Genomic DNA, 18,579 nt, shown 5'->3' on the forward strand with positions numbered 1-18,579 from the left:
TTCCTAGATTTGCCTAATCAGAAGCTTATTAGGGGAAGCCCATTAAGCATACAGAATTCTAGGCCAAACCTGAGACCCACTGAATCAGAATCTACAAAGCAGAATCTGATGATGGGTATTTTTATCAAAAGTCCCCAGTGAGACTTAAGCTCAAGTAAGAATGGGAAACACTGTTTTAGCCAATCAGCAGGGAGTCCTGCATTCATTGAAACATTGAATATTGAATAAAATCCAAGCTCTCTTAACCCAGCACTCAAGACCCACTACCATCTGACATTAGCCTACTATTTACTACTCAACTCAAGGCAAAAAGCAGTTGTGATAAATGGAATGAGCATCAGAGCCATATCTCATAAATCCTGTCTCTGAATTTATTTAGCTTTATGACTTTGAGTAAGTTACCTAGACTCACTGAGTTTCTATTCAGTTGTCTGTAATGTGGTAGGAATAATTCTTACCTCAAAGTATTGTTGTGAAGATTAAATTATATAATGTCAAAGCAATATTTATTAAATACTTACTATGTGTCAAATTCTATGTTAGGTACTCTTTCTTCTTATGTTATGTGCCAAATACATCATAGTCATTCAATAAGTCTTGGTGGAATAATGAACTATAATAGATGGATAAGCAATAGCCATTTATGATAAAATGCATAAAAATAACACTAAGTTATTATATGGCACTGTATAGTTTTTAAAATAGCTCTGCTCTATTAAATTTACATTGTATAGTGTTTATAGAAGAGAAGAAAGTGTGACGGAGGGGATGACTGTGGAGTCTATTGGCATAAGCTGTGCCTGCATTCTCGCAGAGTTTCCATTCAGAGCAAGAAAACAATCATTTGTACATCAGCTGGTCAGTGCTAGACTAGCTTCTGAGCACAAACAGGAGTAACAAACCCTCACAAGGAGGCAAAGTAACCAAATCAGGAAGCAACAGCAGAGAGAGTCCCATTGTGGGGTATTTTATACATGAGGAGTTTTATTAAATTCCAAGTACAACATATTAAGAGTTACTCTAACAGACAAGAAGATGATGAGGGTGCAATTCATTTAGCAAATTCTACTGAGTGTCTGCTAAATACTACTACTGTCCTAGTTCTTTGAAGATATAAGGTATTTTTCTCAGAAATGCTCAGTCACCAAGTACCTCAAGAAACTCCAATTCTGTGAGGGAGAAAGACAATTAAGCGGGCGATCACAGGACAGCGCTGTCCTCTACACTGTCCTCTCAAGAAAGGAACTCTGTCCCTCCCTCTAAGATGGGGAACTCTTGCTCTGGCTGGTCAGATTCTATGACATTTGGGGGACATATTTTCTAGGACTACAGCTTTCAAATGTGGGTAGAGTCTCCCACATGCCCTACTTTCCTCTTCCACTCAAGCAGACACAGAGGTATATTAATACATTGAGCAGAGGCATGTCAAGTCATTGTTTCCTTCTTTGGGCACTTTGTCTCCTTCCCATGTGACTGCCAGGATAGAGATATTAGCCAGGCCACATCTTAAGCCAGCTCAGCACTGGGCTTTGGAGACTAATGTGGTGCTGTATTTTGTACCTGGTTCCCTGACACTGGGATTGGGTGTTGGATGGGCACTTCCTTGGCCCTAATGTTAATATCCAAGGCTTGGGTTAATTGGTAGGGAATCTAATGGACCTCACAGCCTGCTCTAGTTTGAAGTTACTTATGCGTAACTAGCTTAGAAAAGAAGAGTTTTGTATTTGGTCAGTCAAAACTATTAGTTGTGCATTGGCGTTAAAAGCTTGAGTATTAAAGAGGCCCACAAGAGGAGGAAAAAAGTCACAGAGAAAGGACACTCAATACTATTTGGGAGGTAAGGAAGAAGCAATGAGGGACAATTTCCAGGAGAAGAGAAGCCAGCCAGGCAAAGACTACTAAGGATACTGCCTGCAGAGTGATAAGCACCACGTGCCAAGACTAGGGTGGGGGATGATAGGAAAGAGGGGTTAATATCCCAGAGAAACTTCAAAGAATTGCACCTGGAGTGAGGAGTCCGGAAACAATGCTCCAAAAGAAATGTCTGAAGGAATCAAGGATGTCTTGTCTTTTTAAGAGAAAGCTTGAGTAGAGCCGATCTTATATTTTAAGAGTTTCCTGGGGGTGATATATGGGGCTTACTCTCATTTTTCCAGAGAATGGAATCAACTGCAACAGGAAAATGACCAGACAGTGGACTCTGCTCAGTATAAAGAAGGCTCCTCCTACAGGAGCTGACTTACAACAAGGGACTGCTTGCCCTTGGATTTGTCCGGGAGGAACTAAAGAGACACGCACGCGCTTGTGGAAGAGGACAGTCCTGTGTGGGATGGGAGCTCAGCCTACATGACTGCCTCAGTCTTTCCAGCTTGTGATTCTATCACCAGCCAATTCTTGGACACAATTCTATGCTGAAATGAGATTCTCTCTCTGTAGCTTAAAGGACAGGAACGTGAATATCCCATTCAAATACTGCAAACTTTTACTTACCAGGTTAGAACATAGTTAAAGGACAATTATATATTTCAAATAACAAAATACACTTGAGCTAAAATTCTACGAAATAATTCCAATTCAGAAGTCACTTCCAAATCTTGCAGGACCTCACCTTTTTTTCCCTTATACACATCATGGCACTTACAGCATTGTATTGTAATTTACCTGATTACATTGCCTTCTCAGATAAACTATGAGCTCCTTTATTTTTATTTTATTTTTAAAAAATATTTACTTATTTTATTTATTTTGGCTGCACCAGATCTTAGTTGTGGCATGCGGGATCTTTTAGTTGTGGCATGCAAACTCTTAGTCGCGGCATGTGTGCAGCACCTAGTTCCCCGGCCAGGGATCGAACCCAGTCCCCCTGCATTGGGAGCACAGAGTCTTACCCACTGGACCACCAGGGAAGTCCTATGAGCTCCTTTAAAGCAAGGACTTCCATTTATCTCAGTATTTCCAGGTCCATTACATTACACACAGGAGGTTCAGAGCAAATTAATGAATCAATCTCTTGATTGTCACAAATTTTTTGAGTTGCAATATTCTTATTATGCATTTGGTACAAAACAAGGTAACAGAGTTCAGTGTAATGGTATTGACACAAGTGTTCATCCTCTGTATCTCTATAAGCTAGTTTTCATTTTTCTTTCTATTATGATTCAAAGGATAAGGCTCCCACACATTGAAATCTCATTTTTCATCCAAACTTTGCCTCACTCTTGTTTTTCATTATTATTGTTGGTTGTTTTCTAAAGTTGACTTTTTTTTAGGTTTGCCTTGTTATTTGTCAGATAGAGTGAAATTACTAGCCCAGTTAAGAGTAGGTATGTATAAGTGACAGTGTGCTAGTCATGCTTAAAAGCTTCAATTATCTTTCCCTGCACTCTGATAAGTTCTCTGAGGGATGATCAGCCCTGTTCATTTGGTGATGCTATCTGATAGCTGATTGACTAGGTCATTTACACTTTCTTATCTGGTTGTTTGTTTACATATTCCGAAAGCTTAGCCAGGATCAAACTCTTGGAGTCAAGTCCCTTTAATAATTTAGAATGTTCAATTTTCTTCCAGCTTACTCTTTGTGTGGGAGTTATGTCTTTTCCCCCTAATGATATCATGTAGTTTTCACAGGAGCTGAATGATCACATGCTTCCTTCACATCTCTGCAGTCACATATCTTATTAGAATCCTCATTACACATAAACAGAAGTGAATTTTCTAAATACATTTGCCTCTGCTTTCTGGTGGGTTGGTGTTGGGATTTGCCATATTACATTTGAGCTTTGGCTCTGGTTTCCTGGAAAAACTGTGTTAGCCCTTATAGATTTAAAGAGTATTAATAATATTAGGTTATCTCTATATGCTGAGCACTGTGCCAAGTGATGGAATAATAAATGGCAGCAGTTATAAATTCTTATGCCCCAAAAGTTTGAAATTAGACGCACAGAATTAAACTCACGTGGAATAAAAAATTTAGTGACACGTAAAGCCAAATTAATATGTTAAACTGCCCCACTCTGTATATCAGACATAGCCTCCTGAGTTTATAGAGTTTTCAGATGTAGGCAGGCACAGCCAGAAGAGGGGATTACAGAGCACAGAACTTCATAAGACGACACCATTACATGAGTGACCACCTGTCCAGATGAAGCAAACTGACCATGAAATGATGAAACAATAAAATCCCTAAGGTATCGCTGCTAGAGAGAAGGCGAGTGGTCACCAAGGAAGAGCCAATTCACGACAGAAGATAAGTTTTTTACAACAGAATCAGGAGACATAGCCAAAAGGACAGCATCCACTCCAGGAAACTACCCCCTTCCCCAACCTTTTTTTCCCCATGTATTGAGTGCTTAATACATGTCAAGCACTAAACTCAGCCATCATTCTACTTTACCTGATTTAATCCACACAAAAACCCTTCTGAAGGGAATCCTCCTACACTGCTGGTGGGAACATAAATTGGTGCAACCACTATGAAGAACAGTATGGAAGTATCTTAAAAAGCTCAAAGTAGAGTTACCATATGATCCTGCAATCCCACTCCTGGGCATATATTTGGAAAAGATGAAAACTCTGATTCGAAAAGATACATGCACCCCAATGTTCGCAGCAGCACTACTTACTATAGCCAAGATGTGGAAGCAACCTAAATGTCCATCGACAGATGAATGGATAAAGAAGATGTGGTATAAATATACAGTGGAATATTACTCAGCTGTAAAAAAGAATGAAATAATGCCATTTCATACTAAGTGAAGTAAGTCAGAGAAAGACAAATACCATATGATATCACTTATATGTGAAACCTGAAAAAAAATGATACAAATGAACTTATTTACAAAACAGAAATAGACTCATAGACATAGAAAACGAACTTATGGTTACCAAAGGGGAAATGGGGAGGAGGGATAAATTAGGAGTTTTGGATTAACAGATACATACTACTATATATAAAATAGATAAACAACAAGGTCCTACTATATAACACAGGGAACTATACTCAATATTTCATAATAACCTATAAGGGAAAATAATCTGAAAAAGAATATATATATATTCAATTATACACATATTCAATTATTATATATATATATATATATATATATATATATATATATATATAATTGAATCACTTTGCCGTACACCTGACACATTGTAAATCAGCTATACTTCAATTAAAAAAAGAGAAAAAGCCCTTTTGAGGAAGATATTTGTGTCCCTATTATACAGGTGGGGAAACGGAAGAACTGAGAGGTGAAGTAACTCACCCAAGTGGCAAAGCTAGCATATAAATCCAGATCTCTCTTTCCAAAATCCATACTCTTCACTACTACACCAGGCTTCCAGATGAGTGAAGCAGTTAACATTCTGTAGAGCATATTTGAGAAAACTATCTCTTTAGAACACAATTTGTAAGTATTTTGGCTGAACTTTGAGCCTTTTGAGATTCAATGAATAAGAACTTAGTAACTAGAGACTTGACTGCAAAACAGAGAGAGGTAGAGACCTGAGCTGCATAGGACTGAATTCTCTTGATTATAATCAAGGTTCTAACACTCAGAGTTGGAAAATCCAGGTAAGCAGCACATCTTCTTAATGCCATCTTAGCAAGGTTTATTTCTGCCTGGGCACTAAACAATACAGCAACACACATTCTCCCCAAATACAATATTCAGGTTGAAAAAACAAAAAGGACTGATTCTGGGAAAGCAGGCTAAACAGCTTCTGTTGGTCACTCTGCCATGCAGGGATCCTGCTCTATTACATGAGCATTAATTCTCTTTTAGCCTTATGATGTTTGCCATGGCTTTGTAACTTGAGATTTATTTTTTTTATGTTTATTTTTTACTTATTTTTTTTCTTATTAGTCATCCATTTTACACACATCAGTGTATACATGTCAATCCCAATCTCCCAATTCATCACACTACCACCACCCCCCACCCCCCCGCCACTTTCCCCCCTTGGTGTCCATACGTTTGTTCTCTGCATCTGTGTCTCTATTTCTGCTCTGCAAACCGGCTCATCTTTACGATTTTCTAGGTTCCACATATATGCGTTAATATATGATATTTGTCCTTCTCTTTCTGACTTTCTTCACTCTGTATGACAGTCTCTAGATCCATCCATGTCTCTACAAATGACCCAATTTCGTTCCTTTTTATGGCTGAATAATACTCCATTGTATATATGTGCCACATCTTCTTTAGCCATTCATCTGTCGAGGGGCATTTAGGTTGCTTCCATGTCCTGGCTATTGTAAATAGTGCTGCAATGAACATTGGGGTGCATGTGCCTTTTTGAATTACTGTTTTCTCTGGGTATATGCCCAGTAGTGGGATTGCTGGGTCATATGGTAATTTTATTTTTAGTTCTTTAAGGAACCTCCATACTGTTCTCCATAGTGGCAGTATCAATTTACATTCCCACCAACAGTGCAAGAGGGTTCCCTTTTCTCCACACCCTCTCCAGCATTTGTTGTTTGTAGATTTTCTGATGATGCCCATTCTAACTGGTGTGAGGAGATACCTCATTGTAGTTTTGATTTGCATTTCTCTAATGATTAGTGATGTTGAGCAGCTTTTCATGTGCTTCTTGGCCATCTGTATGTCTTCTTTGGAGAAATGTCTGTTTAGGTCTTCTGCCCATTTTTGGATTGGATTGTTTCTTTTTTTAATATTGAGCTGCATGAGTTGTTTATATATTTTGGAGATTAATCCTTTGCCCGATGATTTATTTGCAAATATTTTCTCCCATTCTGAGGGTTGTCTTTTTGTCTTGTTTATGGTTTCCTTTGCTGTGCAAAACCTTTTAAGTTTCATTAGGTCCCATTTGTTTATTTTTGTTTTTATTTCCATTACTCTAAGAGGTGGATCAAAAAATATCCTGCTGTGATTTATGTCAAAGAGTGTTCTTCCTATGTTTTCCTCTAAGAGTTTTATAGTGTCCGGTCTTACATTTAGGTCTCTAATCCATTTTGAGTTTATTTTTGTGTATGGTGTTAGGGAGTGTTCTAATTTCATTCTTTTACATGTAGTTGTCCAGTTTTCCCAGAACCACTTATTGAATAGACTGTCTTTTCTCCATTGTATATCATCGCCTCCTTTGTCATAGTTTAGTTGATCATAGGTGCATGGGTTTATCTCTGGGCTTTCTACCCTATTCCATTGTTCTATATTTCTGTTTTTGTGCCAGTACCATATTGTTTTCATTACTGTAGCTTTGTAGTATAGTCTGAAGTCAGAAAGTTTGATTCCTCCAGCTCTGTTTTTTTCTCTCAAGACTGCTTTGGCTATTCGGGGTCTTTTGTGTCTCCATACAAATTTTAAGACTTTTTTTTCTAGTTCTGTAAAAAATGCCATTGGTAATTTGATAGGGATTGCATTGAATCTGTGGATTGCTTTGGGTAGTATAGTCATTTTCACAATATTGATGCTTCCAATCCAAGAACATGGTATATCTCTCCATCTGTTGATATCATCTTTAATTTCTTTCATCAGTGTCTTATAGTTTTCTGCATACAGGTCTTTTGTCTCCCTAGGTAGGTTTATTCCTAGGTATTTTATTCTTTTTGTTGCAATGGTAAATGGGAGTGTTTCCATAATTTCTCTTTCAGATTTTTCATCATTATTGTATAGGAATGCAAGAGATTTCTGTGCATTAATTTTGTATCCTGCAACATTACCAAATTCATTGATTAGTTCTAGTAGCTTTCTGGTGGCATCTTTAGGATTCTCTCTGTATAGTACCATGTCATCTGTAAATAGTGACAGTTTTACGTCTTCTTTTCCAATTTGTATTCCTTGTATTTCTTTTTCTTCTCTGATTGCCATGGCTAGGACTTCCAAAACTATGTTGAATAAGAGTGGTGAGAGTGGACATCCTTGTCTTGTTCCTGATCTTAGAGGAAATGCTTTCAGTTTTTCACCATTGAGAATGATGTTTGCTGTGGGTTTGTCGTATATGGCCTTTATTATGTTGAAGTAGGTTCTCTCTTTGCCCACTTTCTGGAGAGTTTTTATCATAAATGGGTGTTGAATTTTGTCAAAAGCTTTTTCTGCATCTATTGAGATGATCATATGGTTTTTATTCTTCAATTTGTTAATATGGTGTATCACATTGATTGATTTGCGTATTTTGAAGAATCCTTACATCTCTGGGATAAATCCCACTTGATCACGGTGTATGATCCTTTTAATGTGTTGTTGGATTCTGTTTGCTAGTATTTTGTTGAGGATTTTTGCATCTATATTCATCAGTGATATTGGTCTGTAAGTTTCTTTTTTTGTAGTATCTTTGTCTGGTTTTGGTATCAGGGTGATGGGGGCCTCATAGAATGAGTTTGGGAGTGTTCCTTCCTCTGCAATTTTTTGGAAGAGTTTGAGAAGGATGGGTGTTAGCTCTTCTCTGAATGTTGGATAGAATCCACCTGTCAAGCCATCTGGTCCTGGACTTTTGTTTGTTGGAAGATTTTTAATCACAGTTTCAGTTTCATTACTTGTGATTGGTCTGTTCATATTTTCTGTTTCTTCCTGGTTCAGTCTTGGAAGTTTATACCTTTCTAAGAATTTGTCCATTTCTTCCAGGTTGTCCATTTAATTGGCATAGAGTTGCTTGTAGTAGTCTCTTAGGATGCTTTGTATTTCTGCAGTGTCTGTTGTAACTTCTCCTTTTTCATTTCTAATTTTATTGATTTGAGTCCTCTCCCTCTTCTTCCTGATGAGTCTGGCTAATGGTTTATCAATTTTGTTTATCTTCTCAAAGAACCAGCTTTTAGTTTTATTGATCTCTGCTATTGTTTTCTTTGTTTCTATTTCATTTATTTCTGCTCTGATCTTTATGATTTCTTTCCTTCTGCTAACTTTGGGTTTTGTTTGTTTTTCTTTCTCTAGTTCCTTTAGGTGTAAGTTTAGATTGTTTATTTGAGATTTTTCTTGTTTCTTGAGGTAGGCTTGTACAGCTATAAATTTCCCTCTTAGAACTGCTTTTGCTGCATCCCATAGGTTTTGGATCATCCTGTTTTCATTGTCATTTGTCTGTAGGTGTTTTTTGATTTCCTGTTTGATTTCTTCAGTGATCTCTTGGGTATTTAGTAACGTATTGTTTAGCCTCCATGTGTTTGTGTATTTTACGTTTTTTTCCCGATAATTGATTTCTACTCTCATAGCGTGTGGTCGGAAAAGATGCTTGATATGATTTCAATTTTCTTAAATTTACTGAGGCTTGATTTGTGACACAAGATGTGATCTATCCTGGAGAATGTTCCGTGCACACTTGAGAAGAAAGTGTAACCTGCTGTTTTGGGATGGAATGTCCTATTAATATCAATTAAATCTATCTGATCTATTGTGTCATTTAAAGCTTGTGTTTCCTTATTAATTCTCTGTTTGGATGATCTGTCCATTTGTGTAAGTGAGGAGTTAAAGTCCCCCACTTTTATTGTGTTACTGTCAATTTCCTCTTTTATAGCTCTTAGCAGTTGCCTTATGTATTGAGGTGCTCCTATGTTGGGTGCATATATATTTATAATTGTTATATCTTCTTCTTGGATTGATCCCTTGATCATTACATAGTGTCCTTCCTTGTCTCTTGTAACATTCTTTATTTTACAGTCTGTTTTATCTGATATGAGTATTGTTACTCCAGCTTTCTTTTGATTTCCATGGAATATATTTTTCCATCCCCTCACTTTCAGTCTGTATGTGTCCCTAGGTCTGAAGTGGGTCTCTTGTAGACAGCATATATAGGGGTCTTGTTTTTGTATCCATTCAGCAAGCCTGTGTCTTTTGGTTGGAGCATTTAATCCATTCACATTTAAGGTAATTATTGATATGTATGTTCCTATTACCATTTTCTTAATTTAGGGGGGTTTGTTTTTGTAGGTCTTTTTCTTCTCTTGTGTTTCCCACTTAGAGAAGTTCCTTTAGCATTTGTTGTAGAGCTGGTTTGGTGGTGCTGTATTCTCTTAGCTTTTGCTTGTCTGTAAAGCTTTTGATTTCTCCATTGAATCTGAATGAGATCCTTGCTGTGTAGAGTAATCTTGGTTATAGGTTCTTCCTTTTCATCACTTTAAGTATATCATGTCACTCCCTTCTGGCTTGTAGGGTTTCTGCTGAGAAATCAGCTGTTAACCTTATGGGAGTTCCCTTGTATGTTATTTGTCGTTTTTCCCTTGCTGCTTTCAATAGTTTTTCTTTGTCTTTAAGTTTTGCCAGTTTGATTACTATGTGTCTTGGCGTGTTTCTCCTTGGGTTTATCTTGTATGGGACTCTCTGCACTTCCTGAACTTGGGTGGCTATTTCCTTTCCTATGTTAGGGAAATTTTTGACTATAATCTCTTCAAATATTTTCTCGGGTCCTTTCTCACTCTCTTCTTCTTCTGGGACCCCTATAATGCGAATGTTGTTGCATTTAATGTTGTCCCAGAGGTCTCTTAGGCTGTCTTCATTTCTTTTCATTCTTTTTTCTTTATTCTGTTCCGCAGCAGTGAATTCCACCATTCTATCTTCCAGGTCACTTATCTGTTCTTCTGCCTCAGTTATTCTGCTATTGATTCCTTCTAGTGTATTTTTCATTTCAGTTATTGTATTGTTCATTTCTGTTTGTTTGTTCTTTAATTCTTCTAGATCTTGTTAAACATTTCTTGCATCTTCTCGATCTTTGCCTCCATTCTTTTTCTGAGGTCCTGGATCATCTTCACTATCATTATTCTGAATTCTTTTTCTGGAAGGTTGCCTATCTCCACTTCATTCAGTTGTTTTTCTGGGGTTTTATCTTGTTCCTTCATCTGGTACATAGCCCTCTGCCTTTTCATCTTGTCTATCTTTCTGTGAATGTGGTTTTTGTTCCACAGGCTGCAGGATTGTAGTTCTTCTTGCTTCTGCTGTCTGCCCTCTGGTGGATGAGGCTATCTAAGAGGCTTGTGCAAGTTTCCTGATGGGAGGGACTGGTGGTGGGTAGAGCTGGCTGTTGCTCTGGTGGGCAGAGCTCAGTAAAACTTTAATCTGCTTGTCTGCTGGTGGGTGGGGCTCGTGCCCTCCCTGTTGGTTGTTTGGCCTGAGGCGCCCCAACACTGGAGCCTACCCAGGCTCTTTGGTGGGGCTAATGGCAGACTCTGGTCCAAAGAGTACTTCCCAGAACTTCTGCTGCCAGTTTCCTTGTCCCTTGGTGAGCCACAGCTGCCCCCCACTTCTGCAGGAGACCCTCCAACACTAGCAGGCACGTCTGGTTCAGTCTCCTGTGGGGTCAGTGCTCCTTCCTCTGGGTCCCGATGTGCACACTACTTTGTGTGTGCCTTCCAAGAGTGGAGTCTCTGTTTCCCCCAGTCCTGCTGAAGTCCTGCAATCAAATCCCGCTAGCCTTCAAAGTCTGATTCTCTAGGAATTCCTCCTCCCGCTGCCAGACCCCCATGTTGGGAAGCCTGACATGTGGCTCAGAACCTTCACTCCAGTGGGTGGACTTCTGTGGTATAAGTGTTCTCCAGTTTGTGAGTCACCCACCCAGCGGTTATGGGATTTGATTTTATTGTGATAGTGCCCCTCCCACCGTCTCATTGCGGCTTCTCCTTTGTCTTTGCCGGTAGGGTGTCTTTTTCGGTGAATTCCAGTGTCTTCCTGTCAATGATCGTTCAGCAGTTAGTTGTGAATCTGGTGTTCTCGAAAGAGGGAGTGAGAGCATTGTAACTTGAGATTTATAACACTAAATCTTGAGCACTTTTGCCCTGGGCGAATTTTCTCCTCCCTTCCTCTAAGAGGTGATGATGTCTTTGTGTAGAAGCTTGATTCAATAATCAGGGATATCCATAAACACAGACGCTGTAAGAAACAGATTTGATCCATTTTTATAAAAATTAGCCCTTCATTAAAATAGCTGTGAAATTTTTTTAATGCATAGTATTTATGAAGCCAAAGTCCCACACAAAAACATGGGTAGAATATAGCTCCCGTTACACAAAGTATTAACTGTTATTGGTTGCAACTGACTCTGACTTTCTTCTGGTCCCCAGATTAGAGGTTCCTCTCTCACATGCTCCGGTGCCTGTCATAGACATCCCCCTCACGAGGAAGATGTGGGTCTCCAGAGCTCGGGCCAACCCTGCAGCAAGGATCTTCATAACCACTTACATAAGCCATGATCAACCGGTGACTGCCGTTTTCCAGAATATACAACTGAAAATTTCTCAGCACTTTGAGTTTTCTTCTCTTTAAGGCGAAAGCCCAAAATGTGAACAAATGCCCCTAACCTAAAACATAATGGGAAGACTGCTTCCCCCGTGTGGGGTCGGCATTTCTGTGCTCCAGTTTAACTACTGAATCATAGATATCCATTCATTCAATAACGTCTGTGCATTCAGCTCCTGCCATGTGGGGCACTTGTTTCTGGTGCTGAAAATGTAACAGAGAGCAAAACCAAGTCTCTACCAACGAGGAGCTTTCCTTCTACTAAAGGGACTAAAAAGCAAATGTATACTTTGTCCAATGATGATGCATACTATGAGGAAAAAATTAAGCAGGGTAAGAAGACTAGGTAGTAGGAAGGGGGGTTGGGCTGTTTTAAAAGGGTGATCGGCAAAGGCTTCATTGATAATGAATATTGGAGCAGAGACCTGAAGGAGCAGAGAACCTCATGCACAGAGGCAGGAGCACGCCTAACGATTGAGAGGAAGAGCAGGGAGACCAGCATGGCCAAAGTGGAGTGAGCAAGAACAAACGTGGCAGCAGGAGAGGTCCAACAGGAAGTGGGGCTCTTGCCAGTCCTAAATATTTATGGAAATATTTAAAGGAAGACAGTACAAGTTTTGCTGACTTTTAAGTTGAATTTGAATTGTATGATAATTAAATTTTGGTGACCAAGCTATGAGGAAGAAAAGACCTCAAATTGTTAGATAATGTCTGAGAGTAAAGAGATGAAGAGCTACATGGTACATTTAGAGAAAAACCAGTTAAGTAATAAATAGCTTGGTTAACAGCCATTTATTAAGCACCTATTATGAGTCAGGTTCTGCACCAACTGCCAAAAACAAACAAAAAATCCAATATACACCATGCTGCTTTCTTATAGGGTTTAGAACTTCCTACTTGGAAAGTGTAAAATTCATCAGGACTGATACTTTTCAGTCTGAAGGAGATAACATATAATGGGCTGTGTGGTATAACGAGAACAAATGAGATTTTTAAACAAATATGGTTTTACACCCAGCTCTGAGATAAGTGTATAAAGTACGTGGTGAGTGACAGACATATAACAGATCCTCAACCCATAATAGTAATTTTATTATTATTAGTTTAAGCAAGAGTGAAACATTTCCCATTCCAAATGCTTTTTTAGCTACCAGGTAAATCAAACTTGAAATATGCACACAAAGACTTTTATTAAACACTTCTTTCCAATTTTCACAATTTGCAAATTACCTCAGAAGAAAATAGTGTGTGTTTCAGATATCTATTGCTGCAAAGGAAAGAGCCCTAAAACTTAGTGTCTTTAATCAATAATTTATTAACATCTCTCAGCTTCTGCATGCTGTCTGGACTCAACTGAGGCAGTTCTCAACTGGAATCTCTCATGCAGTTGCAGTCAGAGGCAGCTGGGACTGGAGTCATCTGAAGGGTTGACTGGGGTCGGCACCCAAGATGCTCACTCACAAGCCTGGCAACTGCTGCTGGTTATCAGGTTGGAGCTCAGCTAGAGCTGTCAACTACAGCTCCTATCTGTGGCTTCGGCATGTGGGTTCTGAAAAAGAGTGCTCCAAGAGTGAGTGTTCCAAGGAGTCCAAGTCCAGTCCTGCTTATGAGTGAGCTTCAGAAGTCCCAGTCACTTCTGCTACATTCTATTGGTCCAGAAAGTCACTAAGACCAGCCCACATTCAAGGAGAGGGGAATTCATCTCACAGTATATGAAGCAGGAAGCAGATACACAGAGGAAAGAAGTGATGGCAAACATCTTGGAGGCCACATCCCACAGCACACGGAAACTGCAGTAGGAGCTGGTGTCTTTATCATGGAACATTCTTGGATATCACATTTAAATAATGTTTTTGTTTTAATGACCGAGACTTTAGAATTTGTATGTAATTTTTTTGTGTGTCCAGAGTGTCTTATGGAGATTAAGCATTCAATAAATGTTATAACTGATTAACCAGGCCTCCAACCCCAACTTCCAACTGTTGTGAGTCTACAAGGAAATGTCGAATGTGTAGGATCCTTAAATTCTCACACTCAGTTAGATCTTTTGTCCAGCCATGCTGTACCCCTTAACACAGAGGCAGCAGAAAAGAATAAAAATAATCATGTCCATTTGTCAATAGATTTACTCTGCAGAAAGTATATTCATATTCATCAATTCACTTGATTTTCACAACTACCCACATGAGGTAAACAGAAAAAACAATATTACCAACATGTTCAGCAAGGGAGTTAAAATCTCAGAGAAGCGAATTGCTCACCCAATACATAGTTAATAAGTGGAGGAGCTACAACTTGAAAACTTCAGAAACTAAATTCAATATTCTTGCTACTAAATCACACTATTTCCCCAGCAAATATCTTGGAAGAGTGCTTGATTACCTTCCATGGCATCAATAATAGTAATAACAAGCATTTATTGAACGCTTCTGTGTCAAGCCACAAAGCACTTTGTGTGTATAACTCATCTAATCCTCACAACCACCCCCATGAGATTAGGAGTAACTTTATCCCTGTTTTGAATCAAAGAAGTTAATTCATGCCTCTAGAAAGTGGCAAAGCCAGCATTCTGGGTCAGTGCCTGTACTCTTAATGATCACATCGTGCCAAATATTGTTGCAATGCCTCAAAACATGTCTAACATCTTCTAAATTCACCATGAAGCTGATATCCAAGAATTATTTGAACACTTCTTGAATCTGTATATTTTCGACTTGTACCTATGTCTTGTGATAAGACCTACTAAAAGTTCAACACAGCTTATGAAAACTAGAAATTGGTTTGATTCTCTTGTGGGTAGAAAATGTGTTTTGTTTCATGGCCATATGTGCGCTTGACCTTGAGTAGCTACCTCATAAACATGGATCGTTCTTCACAAGGGGAAGTTTAAAAAAGAGAATGGAGAGGTCAACACAGCTCTACCTCTGCCAGTACTTGGCATCTCTAAGGAACATTTTATTCATATAAAAATATGAACTTGGATAAGATGCTCTCGGAGGCCTCTTCCAACTTTAGGGTCTGTGATTATGCCCCATAGTACCACAAGGTATACAATGGCCAATTGTGAGTGCACCTTTGTGTAACTGAATGCAGAATTTCCTTTCTAAGTAGTTGGTAGCCTTTCATATATTGGCAGAAAGAACAATGCTTAAAGTCCTGGAGATATTAACGTTTTGCTAGCACCATTTTATATTAGGCTTCTAATAGATTATAAATATGTTTGTGGACAAGGAAAAATAACTGAGAAAATAGCTCTTGGGGAAAAATTTTTTCTTCCATGGTTTAAGAGGATGTGTGACATAAAGAGACTATAGAGCTGATAGTCAAAAACTCTCAGTCAAGGCTCTGTTCACAAAGCCTGTGACCTTGGGCCGGTCACTCAAGCTTGCTTCTTCATCTGTAAAATAAGAAGCCTAGCATGAGGTGATCTTACAGTCCCATTCAGTTTTAAATTCTACATTTAAACTTGTGCTGATAGTCTGAATTTGAAGATAAGAATATAAATGAGAAAACACACTATTTTCTTTGTAATTTATATGCTATTTTGTGCTGCAGACTTGTGAATACATTTGACATAAGGTGAAATGAATAGATATTAGTTACTACATAAAGTCTTTCCTATTTCCTAGAAATGGAGAAGGTGGGGAAGAGGACAAATCAAAACATTTTCTAACCTGTCACTTTAAAAGGTCCTGACTTTCTGTTTAAAAAAAAAAAAGGAAAAATATATAGCAATGTATGCTCTAAAAATGAGCTGGCTACCCCAACTTTTGGTTTTATTCAAAGGCAAACTTGTTTGGTAGATTAGATATTCTTAGGTCTAACAATGTTGCAAATTTTTTTAAATAAATTTATTTATTTATTTAATTTTGGCTGCGTGGGTCTTCATTGCTGCACGCGGGCTTTCTCTAGTTAGGGTGAGTGGGGGCTACTCTTCGTTGCGGTGCACAGGCTTCTCATTGTAGTGGCTTCTCTTGCTGTGGAGCACGGGCTCTAGGCTCACGGGCTTCAGTAGTTGTGACGCATGGGCTCAGTAGTTGTGGCTTGCAGGCTCTAGAGCTCAGGCTCAGTAGTTGTGGTGCACGGGCTTAGTTGCTCCACGGCATGTGGGATCTTCCCAGAACAGGGCTCGGACCCGTGTCCCCTGCATTGGCAGGCGGATTCTTAACCACTGCACCACCAGGGGAGTCCCACAATGTTGTAATTTTAAGTGACTTATTTAAAATATTGCTCCTTGGATGAAGTTTTGCAATCTGGCCATGCAGAGATAGAGTCATTTCCTAAATGAGTTCATTTTCATTATTATTATCCATGACAGGTACACAAAATGATGCGCAGTGAAATGATGTGGACCAGCAGATGCCTCCAATGACATCAAGGCTGGTTTTCCTCTGAGGTCCCCTTGTATCCTGCTGACGTATTTCAGTCTTTCTTTCATTCTCCCTTAAGGTCACAAAGTAAATTTGTTGCCAAGAACCTTGACAATCTTCTTCTACTTCTTAAATTTTGGGCTTACATTGACATCATTTTCCTGGCCAGGAATCCTCATGTTCTATAGCCCCCCTTTGATTTTTGTTTCATATTCACAACTCCTGAACCAAATTACTTGGGTCTTACCTGGAAACCACACAGCCCTAAGTGGTATCTAACATCTCCCTATTATAATTACACAATAAAGGTGAAATAACATGAGTGTTATTAAAACAACTATGTAATATATGGTTCTTAATTTTATATCTATATATTAATTATAGTTATTCTCACACCTAAACAATCATAAAAATTCCAAGTTTGAAAAGTAGTGGGTTGGGCTTCCCTGGTGGCGCAGTGATTGAGAATCTGCCTGCCAATGCAGGGGACACGGGTTCGAGCCCTGGTCTGGGAAGATCCCACATGCCACGGAGCAACTGGGCCCGTGAGCCACAACTACTGAGCCTGCGCGTCTGGAGCCTGTGCTCCGCAACAAGAGAGGCCGCGATGGTGAGAGGCCCGCGCACCGCGATGAAGAGTGGTCCCCACTTGCCGCAACTAGAGAAAGCCCTCGCACAGAAACGAAGACTCAACACAGTCATAAATAAATAAAAGAACGTGAATTTCTAAAAAAAAAAAAAAAAAGAAAAGTAGTGGGTTAACTAACTCACTAGCTCAAATTTTAGAAGTTAGTAATAAGGACTTTATACAGTTTAATCATTACTCTCCTAAAAGTCTAAAATAAAAATTAGTAGCTCAAATTTACAACTAAATGGAAGAAGATGAAAAGAGATGTTATTTGGCTTTGTGAAAAAAATAAATCCTGAATATAGGATGCCATATTTTGTATTAGTTACATATAATTTAAATCTTAAATTTCATTTCTGATTTATAATCTACTTTACTTATATTTTGTCTCTCCAAAGTATAAACTCCTTGAAGGTAAAAATATAATTTTTAGTATCCTGTCAAATTTAAAGCATCTAGAACAACTGTTCCCTAATGGAAACTTAGCAAATATTTATCAATTGGAGAATGAGAACTGTGCCTTAAATAAGCTAAAAATGAAGGGAAGACTTCCTTCATGGCTGGTTTTAATATCAGTCAAAGTTTGTCACTGTTCCTTCTCTATGCCCTATTATAGTTTTTCAACTAGTACATGTTATAAGTCAAGCTATCAGTTTGTCAAAGCACCCTACATTAACAATTCTTAGAAGGGAATCTTGTTGTGGGGAAAAATATTAATACTTTTGAGATCCTTAAGAAACTGTCAATAAAAAGAAATACTGTGTATTTTCTCTCTGTGTTTTAAAAATACTGGAAAATTTCTTTAACTGTTGTCCCCACTCAAAACTTTGGAGCTCATCTTCCTCCACAGTTACAGTGCTGTGTATTCCCCAATAATTGGACAGGGAAGAGGGTGTGTGGAGTCAACAGTGAAACTGGGGTTTAAGCCAATACAAAAGTCAAAGCAAACAGTGAAGATGAATGTAGAAAGCAAAAACCAGGAAGTAAATCCTGGAATGAGAGTTTCTGGTAAAAGAACAGTTGAATCACAGAAGCTGGAAAGCCAAAAGAAGTCAAACCAAGAATGGCCCATCATGATAGCAACGAATAAAAACAACCAGGTCAAAACCAAGGAATATCAAAAGCCGTAAAGGGTAAAAATTCAGGGGCACTCCTGGGGCCCTCACAGAATTCTGATGGATGATACACTGTGGCCTCAGTTGCCTTTTATTCCCTCGGGAGATAGTTTCTAGCCATGGAGTCCTTCATAGATATCAAAAGGGTTTGGTTTTTTGGGGTTTTTTTTTTTATGATAACAGAAAATAGCAATGGAGAATCACTGCATTTTCCTCTGTTAACTATTTTGTCTGTTTTATTTCTTTTGGGGAGATCAGACCTTCCGCATGCAAAGTAGTATTGATAA

The sequence above is a fragment of the Balaenoptera acutorostrata genome, chromosome 11 (genome assembly GCF_949987535.1).
Source record: "Balaenoptera acutorostrata chromosome 11, mBalAcu1.1, whole genome shotgun sequence".
NCBI classification, from domain to species: Eukaryota; Metazoa; Chordata; class Mammalia; order Artiodactyla; family Balaenopteridae; genus Balaenoptera; species Balaenoptera acutorostrata.